Below are 6325 nucleotides of genomic sequence, written 5' to 3' on the forward strand. Positions count from 1 at the left end.
GTTAAATATTTGAGATAAAATGTGAGCATTTTGATGTCCTTGTTTCATGTTTGATAGAAGTTGAGTGAGTGTCTTAATAAGGAAGCAGATGAACCGGGTGCGGTGATTCAGGCCTGTAATCCTAGTACTGTGGGAGGCCGAGGTGAGAGGATTGCCTGAATCCATGGGTTCAAAACCAACCCAGAAAACTTGGTGAGTCCTCATCTCCAATAAATTTTAAAAAAGAAAATTAGCTGAGAATGGTGACATGTACCTGTAGTTCCAAATACTTAGAAAGTTGAGATGGAAGGAACACCTGAGCCTAGCAGGTTGAGACTATGGTGGCCATGAGCATGCCACTGCTCTCCAGCCTGGGCAACAGAATGAGACTCAAATTTTTTTTAAAAATGAAGTTAAATTAAAGTTAAGAAGCAGATGTGAGGCAGTGGTGTACCCGTGGACACTCCTGCTTTCTCTCAGACATCTTCTCTCTCACACTTGGGCCCCGGGTGAAATGATGGTAGGAAGGGGGTGTTTCTCTGACTGGCAGAAAGGAGTGGTTCAGACCCTTCACCTCTGAGATCAGGGGAGTAGGAGAACTCTCAACTGCACACTAATGTGGCAGCCATAGGCAGCTTGGGCCTACTGAGTAGCTGGAAGTAAGCTGGTCTAGATGGAGACATAGTGAAAGCTTAATATACAGTGATTTTTAAGGGTAACCCCTTGGGGTCCCTTCCCACTGCGGGAGCTTTTCTTTCCTCTCCATAAATACTGCTTTGATTTTCAAAGATATAGTTTCCAATAGAAACTTCATTAATGACTTTTCTTGATTACATATTAAGATGATACTATTTTGAGTATGTTGGATTAAGTAAAGTATTCACAATTCATTTCACTTCTTCCTTTTCCTTTTTTGCTAAAACATTTTAAATGACAGAAGAATGCCATTTTCTTTCTGTTGAACATTGCTGCTAGAGAGGACTGCCTCTCTGTTTAAAGCTCAGATTGCCTCCTCATAAGAACAAAGACCTGAATGGTCATGAAATCTGAAATGTAACATAATTGTCTATATATTGTTTCCACTTGTGAATAACATATACCTGTATGAACTGTATATAGATATAGATATATTGTAGATATGAGGTTTCGCCAAGTTGCCCATGCTCGTCTCGAACCCCTGGACTCATGCCATCCTCTTGCTTCGGCCTCCCAAAGTGCTGAATTTACAGGTTGGAGCCACCACACCTGGCCGAGCTGTATAAATATTATTCATCAATGGATATACTATTACAAACCATGTTTAAGGAAATGGCCTCTGTCCTGACCAGGTGCTGGTGCAGGGAGGAATGTCAGCCTCAAAATGCAGCGCGCAAAATCCTGATTTTTTGCCTTATGCAGCCCTCATCTGATCTCTGTTTCTGTTACTCATGCCCAGAGGGGTGGAGCCTGCAGCTGATGTCTGACCTACTGGATCAGGTGCTAGCTGAAAGTGAGGGGTCAGCTTCCTGGCCTTTGTCTCCCGCACTTGCGCTCCCAGCTGGGTCATTCCCACTGCTCTGTCCCCTCTCCTGGAGGCCTTGGCAGCTCTGTCACAGCCTCTGTCACCCTGTGGCCTACAGGTCCTGGAAGCCCATAGATGAGATGCTGAGACACTTGGAAGCCGGGAGGTGGTGAGTGTGCAGGCAGATGTCTGAGGGATGAGGTGGTGGATGCGGATGACCAGCTGTGGCCTGACTGGTCTTGCCGGCATCTTGGCCTGGTCCCTTGGTGTAGGTGGGGCTGGGCCGGTACCCCAGGGTCTGTTCCCCATGGTGACCTCACCCACTGATCCCTCTTCACACAGCCCTGCTCTCCAGGCATTCAGGACAATAACGGTGCCCGGCCTCAACAATCTTTATGGCACATCCTATCACCATCCCCCTCCCTCAACTCACATGAACCTGCATAGGGTGACACATGTGGGCAGAACTGGCCTGCATGTAAGCAGGTCCAGGTGATGCGAGAGAGATGCAGATGTCATAATGGTACACAGAAAACAAGGCACAGAGTTAAGCATGATATGATGATCAGACATGATATGAGCCAGCACACATGGGTCCAGCCCTGAGGCTGACCTGCCTGCATTTTTCTTATCCTCTCATGAAGTTTGTGGCTCATCATAGTAGGAGCATAGAGTGTAGGGACAGAATACACATACACACCAGTATGTAGTCAGATCTCACGAGATGCTGAATATTGCTCGAACAATGAAAGGCAAAACAGACAAATACTAGAAATAAACAGACCACAATGACAGCTGGTTTTGTATTTAGGTGGTAGGACTGCATGTGTTTCCTCTTAAGTCTTTTCCCCCTCATTCCTTGACATACACAGGAAAGCCCGGGCGCAGTGGGTCAGCCTGCAATCCCAGCAGTTTGTGAAACTGAGGAGAGAAGATTGCATGAGCCTGGGGGATCGAGACCAGCCTGGGGCACTTGGTGAGACCTTGTCTGTACAATAAATCACAACAACTAGCCGGACCTGGTGGCATGCATCTGTAGTTCCAGCCACTTGGAGGTCTGAAGTGAAAAGATTGCTTACTATACCCCGCAGGTGGAGGCTGCCATGGGCATGAGCATGCCACTGCACTTCAGCCTGGGTAACAAGAGTGAAACTCAAACAAAAATTCACAGGAACTCAGGTTTTGTGTCAGGCTGCAGGGAACAAAAATAGAGTCAGAGGAAACTGCCTCCCGCTTCAATCCCCAATGTGGCCTCCTTGCTTGCAGCATCCCCCAGTTTGAAGTATGACTTGGTCCCAGTATTAAGACCCTGGCAGGTTGGACATGGAGGAGGATGTGGATGCCCTGCCTGCCAAGCAGTGAGAGAACATCACTGCCAAGTTTAAGCAGACACAGGCCAGGCTGCTCACTTGAGAGAAGCGGGACCTCACTTCTCCCACTGTGCCCATGGTTGGAGTGTTATGCCTTCTTGAGATACAAGGCAGAAATGTGCTTCCTGCACCCTATGCTCCCACACCACTCACTTTGGAACCCCTACCCTGGAGCCTGTGGGTTGCATAGACACAGAGATGGGGTGCCATGGAAACAAGGCATGAAGACTTTTCTTGAGTTGGATTCTCACTCTCTCATCCAGCCTGGTGTGCCATGGCAGACTCACGCCAGCATCAACCTACTGGGCTCCAGCGATCCTTCTGCCTCAGCCTTCTAAGTAGCCAAAACTACAGGTGTACGCTACAAAGCCCAGCTAATTTTTGATTTATCATAGAGATGAGATCTCACCAAGTTGCCTGGGCTGGTCTGGTACCCGTGGGCTCAGGCAGTCCACTCAACTTGGCAGCCCAAAGTGCTGGGATTATAGGCTGAGCCTGCCCAAACTTTTCAATCTACAGTCACTGATCATCTCAAGATTCTTCAGTGAGTCCTCTGTTCCCCACACAATCTCATCTCAACCATGGGTTTTGCTTTTAGAAAGGCCTCTCTAAGGCAGGACATGACTTTCTCTCTGTTCTTGGCCCTCATCTTGTCAACATCCTTCAGGAGAGACCACACCTGACCCCACACCTGCAAGAGGAATTCCTTGAAGCCCTGCAGACATATCTACACACAATTGAATGCTCTGGTAAGCAAGGTCTTAAGGAGACCCCAAGTAGGACTGGAACCTAACAATTCTGGAAGATTCCAGTCTTTGGCTCTGCTTACAAGCTTTCCTCAACCATAGAAAACCAGGCCTGGCCCCAGCTTTCCTGCCCACCATTGCAGTGTCCCCTGGCTGCCAGAGACTATGATGTCAGGACTCTTAAATCCTATCCCCTAGAGGTGTTGCCGTCAGGTAGATGTGACTTCTGTGACTTCCTTGCTGACCTTGGGGATAGGTGGTCTGGTTCCCACTTTCCAGGAACCTGGCACTAGGTAGCACTGTCTTATCATCTTCAGGGATCTGTTTTAAGATTACAATGGTCATGTTTGAGGAACACCATGGACAGATGTTATATTTTCTGCCATATGATTTCTGGTCCTAGGGTGGTTTAAAATATGATTTTATAGAAATTCATATTCAATAATTTTGCCAGAACACAGATTTTTTTCCTAATTAGAAAGAAATGTATTGTTATTTATATTTTGTTTTTAGTGTGAACTGAAATTGTTTTTAACTCTAAATGTCAAGTTTTTTCAGTTTATTATATCAGTTAGAGCATTGGTAAACATATATTAAATTCTCATGTTATCCTGTTTGTTTATTTATTTATTCATTTTTTTGCCTACTATAACTTACTTTTTATTGAAAGTATTTTGCATTCATAATGAATGTTTTCTGAGGTTTGCCACATATTTTAATGTTAAAGGTAAAATTATAAAAAGATGACATACCACAGGAGTTAAGTATCTTTTTTAATTGAAAAGCTAACAAACAGTCTAGTTATGTCTCTCCTAAAATACCATGAGCTGGGTAGTAACTGAGTCTCTAGGCAATATAGTCAAAGCTACAAGGTTTACAAATTAAAAACAAGCCCTCAATGCACTTACAGGAGCCCTGCTATGTACAGGCTAATCAATACCAGGAGGCTGGAAGACATCCTAAAAATCCCTCAGATCATTTATTTCACGTACTCCTTTTCCCAGTTTCCAACTCATGAATAAAGATATTTCGTTAATTCTACTTCAGAAAACTCTTGCAAGTTGTTTTATTTACAATGCCAACTTTTGAAAGATTACTAAAGTTAACTGGACAATAAACTAGGCAGACATTACTTTACAAAAAAAGAGGGAAAGTCTAAAATGCCACGTTCTTTAGAGAACCCACAGCAGTTTTATTCAGAGCAAAGAAAAAAGAAACTTTTGATCATACTAGAAGAAACTCAGCCATAGACTTGGAATCTGTACTCTAAACTACACATGCAATGAGGAAAATGTTCTGCTAATACAACTGATTTGTTGCTGCATTTGTCTACTGTTTGTCTAATATTACAATTAGAAACAGAGCAGTGGCAACTAGTATTTGAAACAATCCTTACAGTGTCACAGTGTCAGACACAACATTTCACTTCTCTTCACACCACTGGTTCTCTTTGCGTACCTGGGCTTCCTCTTCTTCAGTAAAGTCATTTTTGATATTGAAGTTCTTGCAAATTTCCTCAGGAATTTTCCCCTTGATCATATTGGCAACAGTCTTGCATGTAACTTCAAGCAAACCTTTGATGTCTAAATAGTTTGTAGTCAGAATAAGTTCAAAAAGTGTTCCTTGATCAACTTTCAGGACTTCTTAGTCCCAAATGGGGATATCAACTGTTCATTTTGCTTTGTTCTCATCATCCTCAGGAGGAGGAGGGTCATCTTTGTGGTGAGTGCACCACTGAATGACCTTTTTAAAAATTGTTGCATTGACATTTGGGAGAGGAACTGGGTCATCACCTCCTTCATCATCCATTCCCAAGTCTTCCAACATGGTCTTGATAGGCACAGATTGTTTGGCAATCTCCACATCAACTTCAAATCTCTCTCCATCAGAACTCTGCAACTTAATTGAATGCATGGTGCTGGGTCTTAGGGAGATGGCCTGTGGAGGCTGATGAGAGTGGGGTGACATCTACACAGCAGGAGGACAGTGGAAGACAAGGTCACTCTATCTTGTTTTTTAAATAACTCATTTAAAAATTTTGTTTAGTATGAAGCTTAGGACTAAATATATTATGTATATATATGCATAAGGATACATACACATCTATTAACATGCATTTTTTCACAAATAAAGGTTGTTTAATCTTTTTTATTGCAGTCTCACTCTGTTGCCCATACTGGAGTGCAGTGGCATGCTCACATCCACTGCAGCCTCGAAATGCTGTGCTCAGTCAATCCTTCCACCTCAGCCTTCCAAGTAGCTGGAAATATAGGCACGTGCCACCACAGCTGGCTAATTTTTTTATTTATTGTAGGGATGAGGTCACCTAGTTGTTCAGGTTGTTCTAGAACCCATGGGCTCAGGCAATTCTCTCACCTAGGCCTCAAAAAGTGCTGGGCTTATAGGCATGAGCCACCACACCTGGTCTTTAATCTTATATTTATTATATACAATGAAGTGATTTCATGTTTATACCTTGTGAATCAATGAATTCAATGATGTTAGTGAAAATATCTATCACCACACATAATTGCCCTTTAAATTTTTTGTAATGAGGCTGCTTCAGGTCCACTGTTTTATCATATATTTTTTTAAGATGTGGAGTACAATTCAGGCTTAATTATACAAATGTTTATTATGCAGGTTCAGCAATTTTTTAAAGTAGAAATGCCATTATTATCTATAGTCACTTTTATTCTTTAGATCTTTTAAAGTCATTTATCTTATAA

The 6325-nt window shown here is 43.1% G+C and overlaps 1 pseudogene across 1 annotated transcript; it reads right to left on the reverse strand.

The window, feature by feature from the left end:
• Positions 1-4767: 4767 nt before the first annotated feature.
• LOC103272359 lies at positions 4768-5558 on the reverse strand (annotated as a pseudogene). The gene has a single exon (XR_002482641.1). The product of XR_002482641.1 is annotated as an S-phase kinase-associated protein 1 pseudogene (transcript).
• Positions 5559-6325: the final 767 nt, after the last annotated feature.

Source organism: Carlito syrichta, unplaced genomic scaffold (assembly GCF_000164805.1).
Source record: "Carlito syrichta isolate Samal-C Ts95f unplaced genomic scaffold, Tarsius_syrichta-2.0.1 Scaffold312272, whole genome shotgun sequence".
Taxonomy (NCBI): Eukaryota; Metazoa; Chordata; class Mammalia; order Primates; family Tarsiidae; genus Carlito; species Carlito syrichta.